Raw genomic sequence first — 23,902 nt, forward strand, 5'->3', positions numbered from 1 at the left:
CATGGGCTAACAGGGCTTATGAGAGTTGTAGTCCTTGCGGGGTTTGTTTGTGGTTTTTTTCTTTCTTTTGAAATAAAATAAGAAACGAGAAACGCATAATGCTCGCCTCCATACCATGAATAGTCTTACTACTCTCCATCATAAGTACTCAGAGCAAGGGGTAGTGCAGGTTGCTCGTTTTCGTTACAGACTGATTATTACCCACCAGGGAGCTTTTGGCAGAAAATGCTGAAAACTGTGTATTTTAAACCTCACATGTTCAGAAACATTGGTCAGCTGAACAGTGCGGCGTCTCCTCCAAGTTGAAAAAATAACTGGCACGCGCTAAAATGTTGGGTCGGCACTTTGGGCCATTTCCCCACAGCCCAAAAGGAAAGGCCAATCCTACACAGAGGACATGAATAATGACATTCTTATAAAGGGACGCCTGGGGGGGGGGCACAGCTGGAACAGCGTGTGCCTGGGTAGCGTACAGAAAGCCGGGCCTCCCGAAGCACGAGAGAGCTGTTGCTGGCTGGCCGCTCTGTGTCCTGTCCTCAACATCTGTAACTTGTATTTTTGTTGGCATCCCCCACAGCCGAACAAGGGAGGAAAGCCCCCCACCCCCAACTTCCTGTTTTCCACCCGTTCCGGCGAATTGTTATTCCTCTCTCTCTCTCTCTCCTCGCTCTGTCGTTCACTCCCCCTCTCTCTAGTGCCACAAAGAAAGGCAGGCGCGGAGGTAAGACTCTCGAAGACCCGCTGAAATGTTGCTTCATTATTATTATATTTATTTAAGTACCTGTAGGTTGAGATATTGCGCGTGTTTGGCAGCAGCTTGCAAGCAGAAATAGTAACGTCTCTGGACCTGGACTTCTTCTCACACGCGATTTACGAAGGGGGGAGGGGGTATCCGTTCGTTCTTTACATATGGGATGGCAAATTAAGAGTATCGGTGTTTACGAGTTTCACCGAAGCTTAATTCAGCAGTCGGGAAAAGACCCCCTGTTTACATCAATAGTAATGTAGCGGGACTGTATATTGCAAAGGAGCATTTAGTACCCAGAAACGCTGCGCGCGCGGTAGTGGTAGTTATGTGCGCAGAATACAGGTTTCGTTGTGTGGACGTCTGTCATATTTGTCACATTAACAGTTCTATGCATTCAACTTGCAGAAAGATGAGCCAAGCAGTTGCTTCTGGCGGGAGCATTTTTAAACTGTATACCAGTGCTATGCAGATGCTTTGACCCGCAGGGCTATCTAGCGTCACTTGGAATTTAAAGAACCCTCCACCTTAGCTCCCAAAGCTCGTTTTGTTTTGTTTTGGAGCCTGTCTCCAAGGTTTGGGTAACTTCTAGACAACTCAAACTATTTGAAAGTGTGTGGTCGGGCGAGGCGGGGATCATTTTGCAAGATGAACAGAAATGTGCACAACAAGACTTGAGGGGTTGTGGTGACGGGCGCCACACGCTGTGTGTAATGCACGGAATGTGGGGTTGTGGAGACGGGCGCCACACGCTGTGCGTGATGCCCGGAGTTTGGGGTTGTGGAGACGGGCGCCACACGCTGTGTGTGATGCACGGAGTTTGGGGTTGAAGAGACGGGCGCCACACGCTGTGTGTGATGCACGGAATGTGCGGTTGTGGAGACGGGCGCCACACGCTGTGTGTGATGCACGGTGTTTGGGGTTGAAGAGACGGGCGCCACACGCTGTGTGTGATGCACGGAATGTGCGGTTGTGGAGACGGGCGCCACACACTGTGTGATGCACGGAATTTTGGGGTTGTGGAGACGGGCGCCACATGCTGTGTGTGATGCACGGAATGTGTGGTTGTGGAGACGGGCGTCACACACTTTGTGTGATGCACGGAATTTTGCAGTTGAGCAGACGGCCGCCACACGCTGTGTGTGATGCAAGGAATGTGAGGTTGTGGAGACAGGCTCCACACGCTGTGTGTGATGCAAGGTATTTTGGGGTTGTGGAGACGGGCGCCACACGCTGTGTGTGATGCACGGAATGTGGGAACCAGCATTCTCGGTGCTTTCCTGTAAAATCCTGGATAGCGCTGCATGTCTGGCTAGCGCTGCATAGGGGAAGCGGGTGGGGTGTTTACAGGGCGAGGGGCGGGGCTCCTCATTTGCACGCTCAAAACGATTCATGCAGTGCCGGTGATCAGGGGAGTTGCTAGGTCTGGAAAAGACCTAGGGCTATGCTGATGGCCGAACTGTTGGGACTGGGGGCTAGCTAGTCTTTTGGCTGTAGCTCCTGAAATTCTATCCGTGGCTACAACCAAAAGATCAGGGGCTATAGCCCCCTTAGCCCCCCCTAGCAACGCCCCTGCCGGTGATGTATTATACCCTGCGTCCCCGTGGCAGCTTGAGGGCATAGTGTCATGTGTACGCTGTTTGTATGGCTGTAGCCATCGGTGGGTGGGCGGGTATCCAAGTGGGCGTGGTCTCGAACATTGCCGAACGCTGCCTCCCTCATGCTGCCATGGGGGTGCCGGATATCATACAACACCGGATCTCGAATCCGGGAAAATCCGGCCCAATGACCAGCGCCGGCTCACTAGTACTGCACCCCAAGCCCACTCTACTTTCAACGAGACAATGCTGCACCCATCAGCATGGCTGTGAAATATTTACAGGGACACTACTAGTGCTAATTCCTAGTGCTGAAGTACGTGTAAAGCGTCACTACCAGATCGCCTCTGAAGTGCTTCTCTAACCCAAGCAGGGTTTTACTATCACCTCTCAGCAGGACTTCTTTACTTTTATTGGCACAGCACTGATACTTGGAAGTGGTCCTGCAATACTTTGAATGGGACGGGTTTGCATTTCCCAGCAACGCGTATATACATTGATTGGCACAGCACTGATACCTTGAAGTGGTCCTGCAATACTTTGAATGGGACAGGTTTGTATTTCCCAGCAAGGCGTCTATACATTGATTGGCACCGCACTGATACCTTGAAGTGGCCCTGCAATACTTTGAATGGGACGGGTTTGCATTTCCCAGCGAGGCGACTATACTTTTCATAGGACAGGGTCATAACCCCTGCAGCCGTCCATTTGCCTTTACTGCCAATTATTCTTTGCGCATGCACCCCAATGCATTACTCCTTATCCCCACAAATTGGCATGACACAGAATTTCAAATGACAAACTTGGCCGCAGTTTTATTTCCATGACAACAGAATTATTTGTACACATTTGTGAACTTCATTCTGTCCGTGTGGCGCTTGCTTGCTGGATTTCCTTTGCTTCCCCCTATACTTGGTATAGTAGGCCCCCAACTCCCCCGACCCATTGTACCTGTTCCAATCCTGCCCGTGCAGGTGTCCGTGGATGGGGAGAGCGCCGTTTGTTTTTGGGGGAAGCTGAGCCTTATTTGTCCCTACCAGACGCCCCCGCCGTTTAGGCCCCCAAGAGGCGCTGGTCCGGAAGAGCGAAGACCCATTCCGTTTCCTTCTGGCTCGTCCGGAGTCTATCATTTGTGCTTGGTTGCCCAAACACCGCCACGCCACTGAGTGGGTTCTCGCCCACTGTGGCTCCCCTTCTTCCTGTCTCCTTCCCCCATTCCAGTAATTTGGTAGAGATGTCCCAGAAAAGAGCCCCGTTTCCTTCGTGGGCAAGTTTTCATCCATCCGTTAGGAAGCACTCGGGTGTTTTCCCATCAATCAAGCCATGCCTGGTCTGATGGAAACCCCTGCCCCTGCAGAATTTTGCAACGGCCCTGTTCAGCTTCCTCCTTGACTTCTCCACTGCTGCATGGCTCTCTGCCCCCCTCCATTGCGCCCGGGGAATACCTTTCGACCAACCAATTTCAGTTTCGCCCAACTGCGCTGCTATTTCTTGCAATGAGCTCGTAATGTCCCTCAGCCGGACACCCCTCCCCAGGCTGGTCAGGTCGTTCCCTCCCAAGTTTATTACCAACACCTCTGGCTTCTGCCGCCTACTCCGCAATTTCCATAGTTGCCCCTCCAACTGAGCCCACTTCATCCCTGGCACCCCGTGCCACTCTTGAATTCGCCGGCCGTCAGCGCCTCCTGCTGCTGAGTCCAGCTCGCATTAGCCTTTGAGGTGCATGAGTGCCCCACTACCTACACGGTACGTTTCCTCCTTCCTTGTGCTGCTGGGAAATGACAAAAAGGAGGGAACGGCATGGTTAACTTATATTCTTGCGGGCCTGATATATCGTTTGTAACATCCTGAAGACCATCTCCCCAATTTCTTGATGTCTTCCGGCCATGCCAGCTCGGGGCCACTTCTGCCCCTACCACCTTTCCATCTTGTTCCACCTTAACCAGGGTGGGCCAGCTCTGGGACACTTCTGCCCCTGCCACCTTTCCACCTTGCTCCGCCTTGACCAGGGCGGGCCTGCTCCGGGACACTTCTGCGCCTACCACCTTTCCATCTTGCTCCACCTTAACCAGGGTGGGCCAGCCCTGGGACACTTCTGCCCCTGCCACCTTTCCACCTTGCTCCGCCTTAACCAGGGCGGGCCTGCTCTGGGACACTTCTGCCCCTACCACCTTTCCATCTTGCTCTACCTTAACCAGGGTGGGCCTGCTACGGAACACCTCTGCCCCTGCCACCTTTCCATCTTGCTCCACCTTAACCAGGGTGGGCCAGCTCAGGGACACTTTCTGCCCCTGCCACCTTTCCACCTTGCTCCGCCTTGACCAGGGCGGGCCTGCTCTGGGACACTTCTGCCCCTACCACCTTTCCATCTTGCTCTACCTTAACCAGGGTGGGCCAGCTCTGGGGCACTTCTGCCCCTGCCACCTTGCTCCGCCTTAACCAGGGCGGGCCTGCTCTGGGACACTTCTGCCCCTACCACCTTTCCATTTTGCTCCACCTTAACCAGGGTGGGCCTGCTACGGACCACCTCTGCCCCTGCCACCTTTCCATCCTGTTCCACCTTAACCAGGGTGGGCCTGCCACGGAACACTTTTGTCCCTGTCACCTTTCCATCTTGCTCCCTTTTCACCAGGGCGTGCATGCTGTATAACCACTTTTGTCCCTGCAACCCTTCATTCTCGCTTTGGAATGATCTCGCTTTGGAACCACCTTCGTAAACCACTCTTTGAGTCTCACCACTCCCCCAACCCTTCAAATCTGCAGGTGTTCCTGGGCCGAGGGCCAGAGCTCCCCACCCAATTTATCCTCGCTCTGCCTCCCCCTGCAGGATTTACCATGTTAGGAGAGCGCCGTTCCTGCCGAGTGAAGTTGAACTGTACCTTTTGTTACCCATTAGCTGTCCATCATCCCCATGAAATCCTCTGCGGATTGCTTGCCCTTGCAGAACTTCGCTGAGCTCTCATCATGCCGGAAGGGGCTGAGCCATTCTCCTTTTTACCTAAGCCACTTTTCCTTCTTCCGTCCCTCTCGCACGACAGGGCTCCCCTGTCGTGGACCCAAAAGTTAGCAGAGCCGTTACCTCTCTCCAGCATCAATCCCCCTGTTACTTGATCCCCGCCCCGGAAGGATGAAGGTTGGCTTGGCCTTGCTGAGCTGTTCAAACAAACCCCGATACCACGGACAACCCTGTCCCCGGCGCCTTGCTTAAGCCTTGTTTTAGCGAGTGGGACCTCTCCTGTTTCTCCCCGTAGCCTGTAACGCCTGCTAAATGACCCCAATCGTACCTTCCAAAATCTTGCTGACCCCAGCGCCAGGCCAAAAGCCCTTGTTTTACTTTAGTAGCGGGTTGATATCATTAAGGCTATACAACCCCCACAGCCTGCTGACCTAATCTCAACCCCTGTTCCCTTGCACCCGGCTTAACCCCTTTTATTAATCGTATCCAACCTACTGCCCTATCCCCATGGCGTTATATTGCTCCAAATGGCGAGCCACTGTGTGCACAGCATGGCCCGTTAAGTAATTTTCGCTGCTACTATCAATCGAAACTCCTCCTCCTCCAACCTTTTGTCCTCAACCCTTGGCGCTATGTTGTTCCATTTCAAGCGGCACCTGCGCCCGCTCAATCGTCCACCCAGGTACTTGCACACCCAATCAACTTGGCCCTCGTGGGCGTCTACGTGCTTCCCCTGTTGCACAACTGTATTAGTAGTGAGAACGTGCGTATTATACCCGCTGAACACCTCGCGCCTTCCTTGTCCACTGAGGCCCTTATTCCATAATATCCTCAATGTTTTGGCGATAACATTTTTTGACCCAAGAACACTCCCACTCCGTGTTTCCATTGAGCATTTTTAATTCAACCCCCAGACCCCTAGCCTCAAGCGACCTGGCTGCCGTACCATGTAATCCCACAGCCGCTCCTGTCTGTTCTGGGGACTATGTATCTGACATAAGACATGCATGTACCACCGGTCCTACACCCCGGCCCTACCCCACATAAGTCTGCTGGGATCACGCGCAAAGCTGTCTGTGCTTGCACCTTGCCACTGGGCCCTCCTTTGAAATTCCTGGCTCCGACCTAAGACAATTAAGCACACCTGGTACCTTCCTAACTGTAGCCCGTGTCCCCTAATCCGTTGTAAAGGCTGCCCAAGCCATACCCGATCGGGTTATGTTAATCGGCGCGCTTCTACATCTTAAGTACAAAACCATTGTGAACACATTACAATAGCGACCCCGGAGCCCACCTGAAGTCCCTGGCGTGGACCCGCCTGTCTGTTAAATATCATATCACATGCTTAATGGCCAGAGGTTTCTCCGGGCGGACCCAGTGCTCGAACCTGATCTGCTTCGAGTCGTCCTGCTCTCCAGACGAGATGACACTAATTCTGCCTTTATATAGCGCTATGAACCCTCCGGTATCTGTGCGCTGCTTATTATTATTGAAATGTTGGGTTTGGACCTGCCGGGATTCGAACCTGTGTCCCCGGGTTCTGCCCAGATGCAAAGTGAGTGCTCGCTCCTGTCATGCAGCTCTACTTAGGTGCTGGCCTCCTGCGAAAGAGCGTGACCCCGTATCGCATTTGTAATGCAGCCAGCTTATCACCCTGAGCCTCGCCAGCCCAGCCATCATTCATCAGCCAATCCCGAGCAACTTTACCCCTAATTACTGATTGCTGGGTCCCACATTTCCCCCCCATATTTCTGCGCAACCGCCCTGCTCAAGCGGGACTCCCTTGAACGGCCATGATTAACCCCATCGCAAGAACCATTAACCGCCACGTGCAACATACTGAACCCTCGGTTTTTACGGTCATAACTCCCCCATGGCCACACTAACCCCATCGTAGGGAACCTGCTATGCGCCTCCACCCCAAACGTGGCGAAAGACATTGCCAGGCCCCCCACGCAGGTTACAGCACCTTAACTGCCCCGCCAGGTGAAGCCTGACATCTTGAATAAAACGTGGCAACCCAACAACCGTCCGCTTTCCCCAGCTGGATTTAACACACCTGTGTCCCTATTTAAGTGTAACCGCTCGGGGCACCTTGGTTACCCTTTCCCCCTTACGTTTGCCCATACCTCTACGCGCTACCGTGCAATGAGACTGTTCCTCTATTAAACTCGCAGTTGCTGAATGGTGACATGTATTTGACCTTCCTATCCAGGAGTGCCAATCCACCCGTCTGTTTTATCTCCAAACGGCATCAGTCATAATAATCATTTTTAGCGTGCACACTTCCCTTATCCCTAGGACATTTCTTAAGCACATAAGTGCCCTAGATACCGTGTGTTAGTTAAACAAAAAGAAAGGGGCCTCCACCCCGCTGTGCGCAACCTCGAGGAACTTCTTTTCCCCTGCATACCTAAGGCACAGCCTAGCGCCATATAGACGACAGTTTAGCCCCACGACCGCACTGGGAATGAAATAGTAAAGTGCCCTAATCACAAAGGGAACATGGTGTGTACATCCTAGCGGCGTCCTTTCACAACACCACAACAACCGTCCGCTACCCCAAGATGAATTTATGGAAATAATTCCCTAATTGTACCAACCCGCATTATAAATGCACCAAATGAGCGCGACACATTTTCCCTTCTGACCCGAGCCGTACGTTCTGTTAAAATCAACACTTGAGGTCACTGACATTTTTTGCTTCAAATCCACACACTCATCCCCATCCGTGTTTCCTCCTAACCGACTTCTGAAACTGCCTGGCCCCACGTGGACCGGCCTCTTGGTTCTCCTTCACATAATCCCCCAAGATGCATGTACCCTCCATCGTCGCCTGCCGACCTTTAAACACCTCGTGTGTGGCGCAGGTCCACTTTCATGCCCCATGCCCCTTTCTCACAAATACACGGCCAAAGACTTCCTTAAACCCTTACCCCTAGGACATTAAGCAATTACGGCACCAATATATTTTCCTAATTACTGCACCAAGCTTGGATGCGACCCCAGCACCCTAGTCTTACACTTCCTGGGTCTGCGCCCGGCGGACCAAAAGCGTGGAAAACGCAGGCAAGCTACTTCATGTATATTTCATGCGCGGCCCCGTGCCCGCATTCATCTTTTAATAAAATTTGCCTGTTTTAACCTGCCCAACGCACACCCGGTGCCCCAGTCGGCCATCCGACAACTTCGAACTTGTCCATCGATGGACATCCACGCCAACAACGTGGTCAAAAATGCAAACCACGTCCCTACCTCCCGCCTGCCAAACCACACACCCGCAGCGTGTGAACCACCCAGGGAAAACAGAGACACGACCGCACTTTCCCGTTGCTCGCTTCACAACAACTTGTCCCACGCCATGCGCTTCCCTCATGCCCTGCACTGCCACGACCCCCCATATTGCAATCCTGTGTGTCTGTCGCCACCGCACGCATCTTGCTCTCAGCCGAGACCGGCACCCCTGTGCACGGTCCCGCTTTCAACCTCCAGCATTACCCTGCTCCTTACCCGCCGCACCCGGCCTCCTGGCTGCAACATGCTGCTGCTTGGCTGGAACCCACGAGAGCCGGAGCCCTTCTTCTCTGGCTGGAACACTTCTTCCGACTCTGGAACGCGACCAAGACAGCAACACGAACGAAGGGCACGAAATTTCTTCCACCTGCGAGGCGGCAACCGGGTCCCAGTGCAGGAGCGAGATGCCTGGCACCCCGGTCCCGCCTGCTTAAATCCTGATGGCCCGCCCCATTTCCTTTGTTCAGCCCTTCGCGGGCTTTTGGGCCATCAGGCCTTTGGCGCCATTCCGCCCCTCGCCTCTTTGGCGCCGTTCCGCCCCTCGCCTTTTGACCCCCAGGGGAGGGTCCCAGGTCCTGGCGGCATGACCCCGCAGGGGTTACCCTGCTGCCTCCTCCATTTTGAGCTGCTTTTTCCGTCGTCAGCTCCAGATCATTTTAGCAGAGTACCGTTGCTTTCGATGGGTTCACGTTAGCCGCCCTCGTCACACTCCATCAGGACAGCACTGCGTTCCCCAGCAGACCTGCAATACTGTTACTGGAACGGTAGCATAACTTCCTTATCAATATCAATATCTTTGATAGGAACGTATAGGTAGTATTCAATGGGACTGTGATTCCTTTAATGGGACATTGTTAAAGGGAGCACAGCAGTCCTCCTCGGCATGGCTGCTATATCATGAATGGGACAGTACAAGCACTTCGGATTTTGAACGCTATGATGTTTATGGGTCCTCCTAGCAATTTACGCCCAGGACAGTCATTCCTCTGAAAGGGCAGCACTAGAATTGTTAAGCAGGGGAGCGAGCCCTTTCTTTGAATTAGATGGTTAAATCATCATAGGTGTCTTACCTAGTCAGGGGGCTCAGAAAGCAGGCCTTACCTCCTAATATGCCCCCTGAATTCTAGCAAACCGATGGCAGCGCTCAGTGGTGGAAATGGCAAAAATGTGGTGGGGGATCGCACAAGGGCCAGGGTGGGGGGTGGAGTTTGGTGTGCAGGGGGCGTTGTCTGAGAAGGCAGGGTTTAGAGGAGACAGAGCTGGCAGTTGACCTCCGATCAAAGGAAATGTCCACAATAATAGTTTAAAATGGCGCAATTCCTTTCATGCTGCTTCTTTTCCAAACTATATATCCATTCCACTTTAAACCACTTCCATGGCACTGGTGCACCCAAAATATGATATCATTACGGTTTTGAGTAACTTGTTCTCGATAAAAATGTCACCCAGAGCAGTGAACAAAGGGCGCAGACCCGAGGTGTCCCAGCCGGGGCCGACTGGCCTAGGTTAGAGAAACATTTGGAGGCTGTGGTACTGTGTTAGCCTGCCTAGCGGGTCAAACAAGCTTTGCTAACAAGCATCCTGGCTGTGTCAGAGACCTCACCCCAAGTACACCAGTCTCCTCAAAAGTGACAGCTGAGACCCCTTCCCAGCTCTGTTGGTATCTATCACAAGCGAATCTCTTGTACTGAGGCAGTCAGAGGGAGCAATTGCACAGGTCTTCGAATGTCATCAATAGGGCTCAAGTCCAGAAAAAAGTGTGGGGGATCGTTAACATAGGCAGAGGGACTTGACGCATCCTAAAGTGAAACACGCACATTTAATTCAACTGGCCTTCTTTAATAGAAAAAAATTCAAAATAGAAATGAGCACTGCCTTTCACAAAATAATACCCCGAAAAATGACAGCTAAAGGAGATTTTCCTAGAACACTGCTGGCAAAGTATAAAAGGTGTGCACCTTTTAAGCAAACATCTATATTGAAATATTCTATGGAAATCAAAATACCAATGGAAGACGTGTGCTTTGAAGACACTTTCATGTGGTTTTGTGGGTTAGTGAGTCCAAATTCTGGTGGATGAAAACTTGAGCAAACAAGCTTTTTTGAATGCTGGCCTCAAAAACACCCATGGGGGATGGAGTCGGCACTGTGAAAAAAAAGTGGACGGACGCTGTGAACCCACATGTAATCTCGACTTGTACACTGAAAATCAGCAGCGGGCCAGGTAGAACATCCTCAGTCCAGAAACCTCTTTTCCCACATCCCAACAAATTTCCCCTCTGTTCCTTTCCCCTCCTCACACCACGACGTTTGGCTTTTAACAATACTTTGTTTTATGAATCAGAACTGAAAAGTATACACATCATAACTGAAGTACTCCAGCAATATAGGAATCCTTATAGAAATATACTAAGCAAAAAGAGTACACATGTTGCGTTTTCACCCCATCTTGAAACCTACAAATACCAGAATGAATTCCACAAAATTATAGAAAATGGCTTGTAGGCTGTCTTTAAAGACTTACTCATAACAAAAGATGAGGTGAAATGGTAACCTTTTGCATTGTTTAACAAAGGCATGGCATTCTTTAGATGATGCCAGTGAAAAGTGACATTCATCCCAAAAAAACAAATGCATTTAGCACACCAAATGCGGAGATATAAATACTATTGAAATAGTGCACAACTCTTTTTTTTGTCAACATGTTTTATGGCAACTTGTTTTTCTCTGTGCTTTTCAGTATCAAATGCGCCTTTTCAAGCCTTGTCCACAACATAGGTTCTTAAATGGACCATTACTTTAAAAGAAGTGTGTGAATAAAGAGGTGACCGTTGATGCAGAGGAAAGCTGATAGTGACGGCCGGCCGGCCGGGGAAGTTCACACCAGTGCATTCCTGTTCATCAGGGCCGCGGCGGTGAAGTCATTGCACTGGCAACACTTCAGCCATCCTTAAGAAGGCTTTTGTCCTGCTGTGTGCACTTAGGGCTGTGTTCTGCTCCGCCCCCCTACTCCATACCGTCACAAGCACTTTATTTTTTTATTTTTATTTTTTGTAAAGTAATCCAGCGCAGAGCGCTGCTAATCGCAAGGGTTTGGGGTAGCTGACTCTGGCCGGATCCCGAGAACCGGCTACACATCTTGTGCCAGATCTTGGATTCAACGAGAGCCGGCCCAATCACCAGGGCTGGCGGTGCTGCCATGTACTCCCTACCCCCACCCCTCTTCTTCTGTGTCTCTTCTCACAATCCCTCCCCCTTACTTTCCACATGCCATGGCGACTGACCACCGCACTGTTCGACTGATAAGGTAGTCCCTAAATTTGCATGTGGATTGCCATCACTGGAAGTGACGTCACAGAAAATACATCACATGGAGTGACATTAGTCGTTGATATTTGAGGGAATCATAAGAAGTCATATTAGAGGACATTGCCATGCGGGTGCCAAGGGACAAATGATGGCTCTGCACGGAGACATCATTTAGGGGTCGCCAGGGGTTGCACTTGCTACCCCTGTGGTCTCCCTTATTACCCTGAAAAAAAATTGAGGCTCCTGGGCTGTGGCCAGCAGCATGTGGCTCTTTGTTTCTGGTGTGGCTGGATTTCTGATATCTATAGCCAATGAGATAGCTCAGTGGGTTGAGCGCTTGCTGCTACAATGTGTGTGTGATCTGCAGGTTGCAGGTTCGACTCCCGGGAAGGGCAACTCAGCCCTTCATCCTGCTGAGGTTGATAAATGAGTACCAACACAGGTTGGATGATATTGTATGCATATCTGTTCTATATGAAGCTCTTAAGAATAAGTGCTATATAATAACACATCATTATCGTTTTGCCTTGAACGTCTGCTTGCATTCACAGTAATTGGTAATATGGGCCAATATGCTCTGATATAAATGATATATATGGTGATCCATTCTTGTATGAAATCTATATCACTTTACAGAGATATCGTAATCATGTTTTTTGTAGTGTACTTAGAAACAATGCTATGTGATGCCACTTCCTGTTTGTCAAGGGGTGAAAGGTGGTGTTCATCGTTTCCCATGATGTCATTTCAGGTGGGATCAATGACATCACTTCCTGTGATGTCATCAGCAGTCAAAGGTCATGTGATGTTATTTCCGCAACCCCAGGCATTTTGGTGAAAGGACGTCCTTGGCTGCGCACAATATTTGTGGTCGCTATTATTTTTACAGTTGGAGCAACAGTATAGTCTATTAAACCATGATTAATGTTTTGTTTGAATTCTTGAATCACTTCCCGAAGGATACTATACCTTGAGAAGGAAGCTTACAGAATTTCTTACCAGGCATACCACATTTCAATGGAATGTTGTGGCATTTCTAGAGCTGCTATGCTGTTAATATGACAGTACATGCACTTCTTTGCATAGCTGCAATAGGTCTGATCGGAAAATCAAGTCACTTAGGATAGCTGATGCTAGGTTAGTATCTGCACGTCTTAGTAGGGCTGCTCCAGCTCCTGCATCATGAACAGGAATCGGGAAGAAAGAGCTTCTGAGTTCCTTTACATGTGTGCAGGGGCCTGAGCGTGGGGGCTGAAATGCCCCGCTCCATCCTGCTCGGTATGTGCGAGGAGGCACAGGAGCCCCCCTTCGGAGATACAGACCTACAGTTCCCTAGCCGGCATTTCCAATGAGCTATGCAAGATTGGCAAAGCAAAACAGCCCCAGCCTTTCTTAGCTTATTGAGCATGTGCGGCTGGGGAACTGAACTGTCAAAGGAAAACAGTGTTTCCCTTTGACAGTTCAGCCAGCCCAGGAGCCCTCCCTCAGCTGGAAAAAAAACAGCTGAGCGAGTGCTCAGTGTTTCACTGGGTTCGCCCCTCAGCTCCTCCATAATGGGTGAGGGGGGCACTGGGTTGACGCCCCCCTCACCCACTACGGATGAACCACCCCTCCCCAATGTACCCGCCTGCCCCGCTTTACCTTTCCTCCATTAAAAAAACAACATTGTACACATTTTTCAGTTTTTGTATTTTTACATTTCCGGCTGGGGTCTCATCCCCCCACCTCGCACAGCAATAAGGCCTCTACCCCCAGGGGGAGGTCAGCATGCCCCACAGTTCTAAGACCTCTGGTGTAGTGGGAGGTGAACAGTGCTTGGGCTTTTGAATCGAATGGGAGAATGTTTCTGGGCTTAAACACAAGTTTTAAAGTCAGCTCTGATGACAAAACATTGTGCTATTAAAATGCATTTTTCTTTCCACAATATACATTTTGCTTCAATGTCTTGCATCCTATGAGTAGCATTTTTCTTGCATCTACGTTCTCACAGCATATTTAAAAAATAAAATCTGTAGCCACCCGTTTCCTTAATGTGTGCATTTAAATGAACCTCTGCTGTGGAGTTTCATCTGTAAATGTTCATTTCCCAGCTACAGAATACACACATTTCCATGGTAGCTCTCTGTGTTAGCAAAGCTGCACTTTGTCTCAGTCACATGTATTGGACAGTAGGCCTCCAGTTTTGGGCTTTTCCATTGAAATACAGGGCCCATTTAATTTCCTTTTTCCTTTTTCTGAAAGCATTCAGTAACCAGTGGTCGAAGTTCATGAAAGAAGTAGTGGAACTGTGTTCTCTGCTGGTCTGCCCCGCTCCCCACAAACCCCATCCACGTACCCCCTCCCACACAGAATCCAAAGCCCTAAACAAACACACCTTCTATTTATGGGAATGTTCAGTGCAGTGCACTGAAGTGCAAGCTTCAACTTCATCCTACACTTTTATTTTAAAATGAAACCAACACAGAACGGTTTCTTTTTTTATATAAAAGTATAGGAACGGAAAAACTTAAAATGAAAAAGTATAGGAACACTGCTCCCGACTGGTCCCGCCCACTTCGACCTCTGTCAGTAACCTGGTAGTTCATAATGACATGCTGCCCTTATCTCTGCCAACTGTGTGTCCTCATATTTCTGCACCATTTGGTCTTATTTTAGCCAGAGGCAGTTCATTTCTATCTTGTGTTTTATGATGTCCTATGTGGATATAATCAGTACATTTGTAAAGTTCCTTTTGAACTAAACAAATAAGTTATAAATAAATGTGTATCTTGGGGCCACATTTACCCCAATGCAGTCACTAAGTACATGTTTCCTTAAGTTGGCTTTGCAGGTTTTACTGGTGTCAAGGGCAAAGCCTACCTGAAGAGGATTCTTAAATGGCGGTGCGCGAGTTGGACAATCATTTGTGTAGCCAGCAATAATATGTCTTCTTCCTGTAACAGGAGATTTTTACTGGTATCAAGGTCAAAGACAACAAGAGAACGTGCTTCTAAATGCAACAGTGATACATTAATGTCCCCGGCACCCTAGCTATTGAAGTCACATGAGGGTGTAGGTTGTGTCTGTGGGCCATCCCATCAGGTTACTTACTGATTTAGAAACTTAAGAGTGTGTGTTCTGAAATATATTTGTGTGGTATTTTATATTGCTCCCTTCTGAAGAAGGCTTACTCTAACTGACTGATAAATACATTTATAATTGTTTTATCAAGAAACCTTGTGTGTAAGAGTTTATTTGAATTCTTGTCACTGTGAACCTCTGTGTAACTCCCCTACAGCCCTCATTGACCCCTTTTGCGATAAGCCTGGCTTCTCCACACGCTACCAACCTGTGTAGTGTAGACTTATACCAAAGGTTGGGTTTCCATTGCCAGGAGGTCAGGGTTGTTGTAGTGCACCTACAATATGCCTATATCATATGTAACTGCTGCCTGTACCATGTAATCTATGTACATTGCTGTACTATGTAAATGTTCATCTCATGCCTGTAACCGCTTCCTTAAGCGCCCTTCTACCTACGGGTCTGGAGCACTATACAAATTAATAAAACAAACAAACAAAGGGTACTGCATACAATCTTGCCTAACACAGGTAATGTGTGCATCCGACCGAAACTCACCAACACTGCAGTATTCTGAATCTGTCTCTCCCTCTGTCCCACTAACGCTCCCGCCACTCATCTTTGGTGCAGAGCCACATACAGTGAGGCCAACATTATCGGCAGTCGGGGGCTTTACAAGACCATTTACCTTAGCTCACATGACCTTGAATATCAGTGATATTTTTAAATATGGCTGTTCTGTATTTATTTATTTAGATTTATATAGCAGCGCAAAGAGCCCAAAGGCCTTGCAGCGCGGTTAAATGCGAGGTCTAAGTTACAGTGGGTGTCGGTGACGCTTTTTGGAGTCAATACAGGCTAGTTACATACATACATAATATATTGTGGCAATACAGTATGTGTAGCAACTTGGGTGAGTGAGGATGTTGGGGAGAATTCTCAAGAATGTGCTAATTTCCCTTTCCTTTTGAGACCCCCATCAACTTTGCTGGATTTCTGGAATTTAATTTTTTTACCTGGGAAGAGTCTGAGCCTTTTTTTCCCACTCTTCCATGTATTTTGTGTGTGTTTTACTTTTGTGTTCTTTTGGTTATGGAGTTTTAAGCAACTTCAATGGCATCATCTTTTTCTGTGTGTCACACAGCACCTTCGGTGAAGTGGCACAGGGGTGTCTTTCAAACTCCCCAAAGTTTAAATACCTTATCTGGGACTGACTACCGTTTCCCAGAGCATGTAAAGTTAAATTGGTTTTACTAGTCTTTTTACATTTACTGACGCAGCAAGCACTATATTCCAATAGAGTCAGAACACTCATGTAATAGTCAAATGTTACATTTTCCTCCTTTAAATGGCTGGTGGGAGTGGTTTATTTCAACTACCGTGATTTTTCGTGACCGCTAACAACGGTAGCTCAAAATAAAGCCATGTTTTTCAATATGGTGCCGAAGACCTATCTGTAAAAACAGACTCTGGTCAACTTTTTTCGCCATTTCTTTTAGGAAAAATCCTTCTTGTGTTTGTCTCTGTGCGCCAAACCAGGTTTGGTCCCTTTGTTCGTGCCCTTTGGCGGGCTTCTGTGCTGAAGCCCTCCTCTGGTGCCAGAGTGTCTGGGGTGGAGAGGATGTGAGGTAGGTGCCCGTAACTCCCTGTGCTTAGTCTCCTAGGAGACCTGAATGCATTCTGGTGTGATTGGCTGGCTGACTGTCCAGCAACGACAGCCACCCTGCTGGTTGAGTAACAGCCATTCTGAATGAATGGGGGAAAACTGTTTAAAAGCAGGCCTCTGGGACTTGGGAAGCAGAGTCGACCACTGGAACAAAAGAACGAAGACGAACTGAAGGAAGAAGACTGCTGTAACTCCTGGATGACTGGTGAAGCTCTGCTACAGGTCCGAATTTACTGAAACTCCAATCGACAGTGAAGTCCTTCACGGTTAACTTCTTCCCTTGGTTTGGTGGGAACAACAAACTCGTAAGCCACCTGGACACCATCCATAACTGGTCCAAGGTACTCACACCTTAAAGCGATGTCTTGCTACAGCTTTTGGCCTCATCCCTGGCAGTGCAGGAACCTCCCACTGCCTCCTTCTTGTCCCCACGACTGAAGCTCAGGAACTGCGAGACCTGCTCGGACCTGCCAGGAACAACTGCCTCTGCTACCGCTTTCTTTGTTAAAAAGGTACTGTGCAAACGCTGTCCGGAAATATTTTCAGCCATCGAGAAAGTGTGTGAAACTTTCCTCAACTTTGAAGTTTCGTCCTTCTCTAAACATTCCTTAACCTTTTTGCCTAGCCAAATTCTTCTAATTTCTGTGGCAAAGACTTAACCGTTATATATCAGAACTGTGCTATCCTAGACAAAAGACTCTGAACCATTGACTTTGGCCCAGGCCTGTTGAGAAGATTTGCTGGTTGTATGTAACTGAAACCCTTTGCCCTGCCTATGAATGTATTTGGGCTGTCTATTCTTATAACCTTGTCTTTTCCTCCCCTTTATAAGTATTTGAAGTGCCATTTTGCTCCCACTTAATTTTGGAGCTAAACTTGTTCATTTACTTGCCGGTTGGATTTTTGTGGTTTATTAGTGTGTGATATTGAGCTTCTGGTGCTAGTGTAATGTTTTCGAACTAAATGTGTAAATAAATGTACATTCTTTTACCAAGAAACCTTGAATAAGTGTTTATTTGAATCACTGTATTTGTTGGTCCTTTGTGTATTTGTTCTACTGCTAACTCCAACTCTTGAGATAAGTCTGACTGCTCAGCCATCGCTACCACTTTGCTGTGTAGTACAGGCTTGTACCAAAAGTGAAATTGTGCTTACACTTGTAATCTTAATTGCCTGTAGTGTTCCCAAAGGGTACTGCAGGTGATTCTGCCTAACAAAGGATGATTAAGTGAAGAGTAGGGTCTTGACTGCTTTGCGGAAGGGTGTTCCAAATTCTGGCCCAGTTAAAAGAAGGATGAAAGGATGGAAACGTAAGTGGAGCAAACATGACCAAGGCATATTTTCTGTAAGGGTATGTGTGATTTAGGGTTTACTATCTGTGATGGACTTAATCAAGAATGCCCTCTTTTAGTTTTGAGTCAAATGAGGCACTTCATCAACACCTAGTGTGAGCCAAAAGTAAAGGTATAGAATCTATGGAGTATAAATAGGAGAGAAAGGCATTGATGGATCAAAACATATCCATGTCAGTGGTTTGATTATGATTCCTACTTCCCCTCGCTCCTCTGTCACTTCATGGCACGTTGTGCTTTTTGTATTGGCAGCCTGTGGTGTTGCGCTTGAGGTAATGAGCACCAGCTGTTCTCTTCTCTGTTATTTACTTTCATTGTGAGCAACATGCCCTGTTGCTTCAGATTCATGTGCACATTATTGGAATGTATTGCCAGTCTTTGTTCATTTTATGACTGTACAGTTTGTGGGACACATGGGCGTGTTTTCATGGGCTTCAGGTGGGATGATCCACAAATCTGTTGTTTTCATGTTTGTTTGGAGTTATAGAACAAATAGTGCTATACACAACCCATTTTGTTTTTTCTTATTGCCTGACTGTTTCTGCTTAGAGACTGTTAGGACTGATTTTCTATACTCTGGCATGGTGGACAGATGTAGAGAAGGCCAAACTATATTGTGAGAGGAACATTTCTGGGAAGTTGTAGCCAAACCAGTTTAGGAAGCAGTGGTAGGAGGTATAGGCTAAGTTCTTCAGAGGTGGTGAGTTTGTAAGGGGTCCACAATGAGGTCACACAATAGGAGTCACAGATTATACTAAGACAGGATGTATAAAAATACAGTTATTTATTTATGGCAAAACACACTATAGAAAAAGGACTACTAGTAGGTACACTTTTCACACATATATATATTCACTTTGTTATAGGGCATAATACAAATCAGAAACCCCTGTAAAGGAAAGGTTAGACAAGTATTATGTACACAAAGGTCCACAGAGATGATCCCTAACTAAAATTGTCCAGCCCTAGGTTGCCTTGGGCCTTTTGCCCAATAGTTCAGGTTTAACTTCCACAGAAGGTAAGAGGCAGAATAAAATGCAGGTAGGGTCTATGGGATCCCAGTGATGAGTTCTAAGGGTTCAAGTTGGTCTAATGCCCAAAAGTAGCCCCAACAGTCAGATGTCTTGCACAAGCAAGCAATGGTAAAGCCAAAAGTGTTATAATTAATCTTTATTATATGCCCATTGACTTATAAAGGGAATATAGGGGTGGTTATAAACTCTGTAACTTACCCCCTGTACTCTGATTCTTCCCCAGACTTTGTAGAACAAAGGAAGAGGGTCCGACATTGCTTTTCCCTCTAAGAGTCGCTTTTCGCGATGCATAGGGGTTACCGGTTCGAGCTGATCTCTGATTGGTGTCTTTTACTGTTGCAAGGAATCTCGATGGGTCCATGTGATAATGTCCCTTCAAAAATGTCGTCATGCAAAACATTTGTTGAAAAATTGCCTTTTTTTGCGGATACATTATTACATGGAACATGCAGGGGACAACCCTGCAACCACCAAAACCTTTTTTTTCCAAGGGGAGTGCGGCACATCCCAGCAACCCCTGCTCCCCCTGTCCATATATATATGGGCACCTATATAATGTTGAACAAACGTTTCCTGACAACATTATGTATGGTGACCATATATATAGGGACATTATTACCTGATACCCTCTCGATCGAAGAATGCAGAAAAACTCAATGTAGCACCCCTCTCAGGACTGGACTCGGGTCAGGTATGCTATTTCGGATGGTGGTCACCACAGCGGGGCGACGCACAAACACTCAGCAGCTGCGGTCAGACTTTCCCTCCTATCTCGGATCCCTTCGATGCTATGACGCTGACAATTTGAAGGTGGTAGTCTCATAGGACCACCCGAGGATCTGCCAAGTTTCAGGCCGAAACGTGGTACGGTGATGCCAGCAGCACGGTAGCCCAAAAACAAAGCTGGTCAGCCACAGGACGGTTCCAGGGCACTTCCGAAGGCTTCCTCTGGCAGGGATCTGAGCAGACGTTGGGAATGGATGGTCCCTCCACTCCAAGGGTCGCAGCTCTTTCGCAGGACTACTAAAGATCAAGAGCAAGACAGGGCTCCTCCAGGACAGCAGCAGAAGTTGGTTGCCAAGCCTCTTTCAGTCATGTCCCAGATTTCTTTGCAGGTCTCACAGCTGGACAGTATACTTGGATCCTTCAGGTTTCTCCTGGATCTTCTTATCCTAAAAGCCAGGTAAGAGCTGCTGCCTGCACTAGGCAATAGCAGGACTACCCCACACACACATCCCAGCAGTGGTCCAAACAGGACCAGTGGCGGGAACATTCATGCATACCATTCAGACACACAGAAATCAGTTTGTGGATTGGGACCAGACAGTCCCAGCCCACATCCTGCCAGCAAACACACACATCGCCCTCCAGTATCCCGCCAAAAGTTCCTTTTGTTCCTGGGCACTGGCAGTCCTTAAAAGGATTTTACTGGCCTGTCAGGCCAGGAAGAAGGCTAAAGAACAAGATGGCAAAAGGACAGGTGAAAAATCTGTGGCACGGCCATGTTTGACCAGTAGCCACAGTTAGTAGCCAAATGAGGCAAAGGCAGTAAAGCTAAAACGAAAATCCCCAAAAAGGGGAAAAGTCATTGCTGCCACCAGCCTATCCTTTTAGCGCACCTAGAGTAACCAAACATCTTCTGAGTGTTAGTCTAGGGCAAACAAAAATGCACCCCATTGTACCGAGTGTAAGCTGCATTGTACAATGATAAAAAGTTACCACAAGTGATACAAAAGTAACCAAAAGTAGTAACATAGTAACACGACTAAGGGAAGCAAGGTTTCCCAGTACTGACAGCCTGAAGGACATATCAGTTTCCCCATAACATATGAGCACAGGCTAGTGTACTGAAGCTTAAGGCTTCACTGCACTGCACAAAGTACTCAAAAATAAAAGCAAAAAGTTTCGGGGTTCCATAAAGATGGAAGGAACGGTGCAGTAAAGAGAAACGTTTCCTAACAGGGACAGAAATGTTAGAGGATTTCAAATAATTTATTGGCTATCTTTATCAAATTGCTGTACCATATGTAAGCATATGTTTATCACTCATAAACATGACACACATTAATTGATATGGTTAACATTTTGGAGGAGGACCCCACTGCTCCCCCTCCACATGTACGATGCAGTTACTGTAATGCATGAGGATGTTGGAAGACACAGAGCATCCTAAATACATTCTTATACCCTCTTCAAGAAATTGGTAAAATTATTCAGAACTTCTCACCTGTTGTAAATTGTTTTCAAGTGCCGTCATATTTACTTGGTCGGGGCAGGCAGCGGGCTCCCACACATGGCAACGTTACTGCTGCAAGGTACTTGTGTTGTATAATCAACCCACACAGTGTAGGGCAGGGCGCGAGCAAGACTGCCATTTTGCGTAGATGTTAGTAATCATAGTTAGGAGACAAGGCCAGCGCGGCGAATGCAACATTTAATGTGCTAGGCCCTAATTTGCGAGACAAGGGAAACTTCCAGCCATGCCCAAACTCCCATGAGGACAACCCCAACCGCCATAAAGCTCATTCCAAGTTCTAACAGTGTTGCAATTAAATGTTTCTTTCCAAAAGGAATATGTCCTACAAGGCCGCAATCATAGACCGGCGCCTGGTGTGCATGTTGTCTCACACTGCCCAAAGCCTGTCCGGCCCACCACCAGGTGACCACGAGTTATAGCCCATATAACTAACTAAGCCCCAATATCCCTGAATTCCATGGCACCAGGTGACCTTCGATTACTACCCATAAAGTAACAAGTCCTGAAATGTTCGAAGAGGACAGACATTGCACGTAAATTGTATGATTTATATTTCGAGGTGCTGGAAGAGATACATTATAGTTCAAAACGAGGGTGGAGACCTTGGAGATGGATGGAACAAAAGGGAGTGAGTGAAATGTGTGTGTGGAGGTCATAGGGCCCCAGAAACTCATTTGTGCCGTCTTGAGGCCTGCTAGGTGCACAGTATAGTGATGAAGTAGCATTGTGTTAGGGGTGTAGATAATGTGTTCCTTGACCTTCTTCGGCAAGAAGAAAATGATCTCTGCAGCACCCATGTGATGGAAGACGGACGACTGGGCTGGAACTAATGACCTGGCATCCATTATGGAGCAGTTGGATCCTGTATAGGCGCACAAAAAACCAACCGCGTGGGTTTTGAATGTATGGTATTGGGTCACAATGATGCAGTGTCTCCTTTTATGCCTCTCCTGGTACCCTTTTTCGGCAGAACGTTCTTGCCAGCAGAGTTCTATGCTGTTGCTTTCATCTGTGTGTGAGATTAAAACCTTTTATCTTTCCAAGATCGACACAGGCCTTTCTTCCCGAGAGGGTTGTTTTCTCTCTGGTGTGTTCGTTCAGGGACATGCCTTCACTTGTCAAGTCCTGTTCTTTTCCAATTCTGGGTCTTGTAGTCTGGTATTTCATAATAGTAAAATGCAGAACCTCAAACCCCAGAATGAGAAAAAGAATACGACTGGTCATGCATATCCGAAATGGAATGGGACGCGTTGGGAAGGATAGCCTGCAGGTTTTTATTATAACTTTTTCCACTGATCCCTAATGAAAGTTTTGATTTCAATTGTAGGATGTTGTGATCCTCCACACTTCGAGCTCTTTTAAATGGCCTCTAGTCAAATGTCATCAGTCTCCTGCATTCTTAAGTGAGGAAAGACCAGAAGGTTGGCCTTGATCAGGCATTGCTCCAGGTGCATGGGAGCTGGTGAACATTGAGGGCTTGGCTGTTTATGCTTTTGATTGTGAAGAGTAGTGTTTTGAGCCATTTCTGCTCCATCTGTAAAAAGTGCAGGGTTTTCATTCAGGTGAAGACAGTCTTCTTTCATCGCAATAATCAGGCAGCCAGCTGCACTCCTGAGCCTATGAATTTAGTAAAATGGGGGACACACGCAGACGACATTGTCATAATCCAATCTTAAATGATTTAAATTGATGCAATGCAGTTCATCCACCTATCTCTGCTTTACAGTTCCTACCTCCATTGGTAATATTTATTTGCATTTAAAATGGTTGACATGTTGAAATGACATTGTACCACAGCCAATTCAAAACGGATCATTCAAGCAGAAATGAGTTACTCTTTATCCAACTCATGATAAAATGCAGTCTGCAACATCAATACAGTGGTCAGTAGCCTTGTTGCTGTTACAGTCATTCCCCATATGAAGGCCTGCTGGTAATGTGTCCTTCTGGGCTCTGACCTCCCCCAATCACCTTCAGTCTCCGCCCACTCCCAGCACTTGCCTTGGGGCACCCACAGGCCTGCACTAATGTATTGGCAGGTGACCACTCTTTACCAAGTGATCTCTGCCAGACACTTAACTGTTGCTTGCCACAGACTCGCTTGCACTTCCCCTCTGTGGAACTCCCAGCACTTACCCGTCCCTTCTCTCTCTCTCTGCGCTTGTACGTTTTGAATGCTCACAAGGCCTAGTAGGACCGCCTCTGTATTTTCTCCTCATTGTTATTATATTTGCCTTTCGCTCCCATGTTCCCTCCCCGTTGCCCTGTGGGCGCTTTGTAACACAATTCTTTGATGTTTAAGCGCTTTACAAATGCACAATAAATAAAATTAAAATAAATAAAACACATCTCACTGTTGAAACAGATAGAACACATTTAAGTTCTATGCAGGCGTGCATTGTCGGAGGCGGCCGTGCTAGACAGTGCAGCCTGACATGGCTCTGCCTTCGTGAAGGGTTCCTTCCTCTAATCTCTGTGGCGGTGGAGCAGAGAGCCCAGCAGCGAGGACCGCTGCGGCGTTCGTAGCATTTCTTTGCAGCTTTCTATTTTCTCGCAGCTTTCTATTTCCTCGCAGCCTAACCGTTTTAGCCCTCATCTCCCCATTCTTCCAGCCCCGCTGTCTCGCGTAAT

The 23,902-nt window shown here is 47.8% G+C and overlaps 1 protein-coding gene across 1 annotated transcript in view; it reads left to right on the forward strand.

Annotated features, from left to right (window-relative positions):
- Positions 1-620: 620 nt before the first annotated feature.
- The window catches only part of LOC138548176 (voltage-gated potassium channel KCNC1-like), a 121,259-nt gene continuing 97,977 nt past the window's right edge, over positions 621-23,902 (forward strand). Inside the window, exon 1 of the mRNA XM_069642260.1 lies at positions 621-721. The gene's annotated coding sequence lies outside the window, so the exon portion shown is untranslated. The remainder of the gene's footprint in view (positions 722-23,902) is intronic.

The sequence above is a fragment of the Ambystoma mexicanum genome, chromosome 1q (genome assembly GCF_040938575.1).
Source record: "Ambystoma mexicanum isolate Mex_15411 chromosome 1q, UKY_AmexF1_1, whole genome shotgun sequence".
NCBI classification, from domain to species: Eukaryota; Metazoa; Chordata; class Amphibia; order Caudata; family Ambystomatidae; genus Ambystoma; species Ambystoma mexicanum.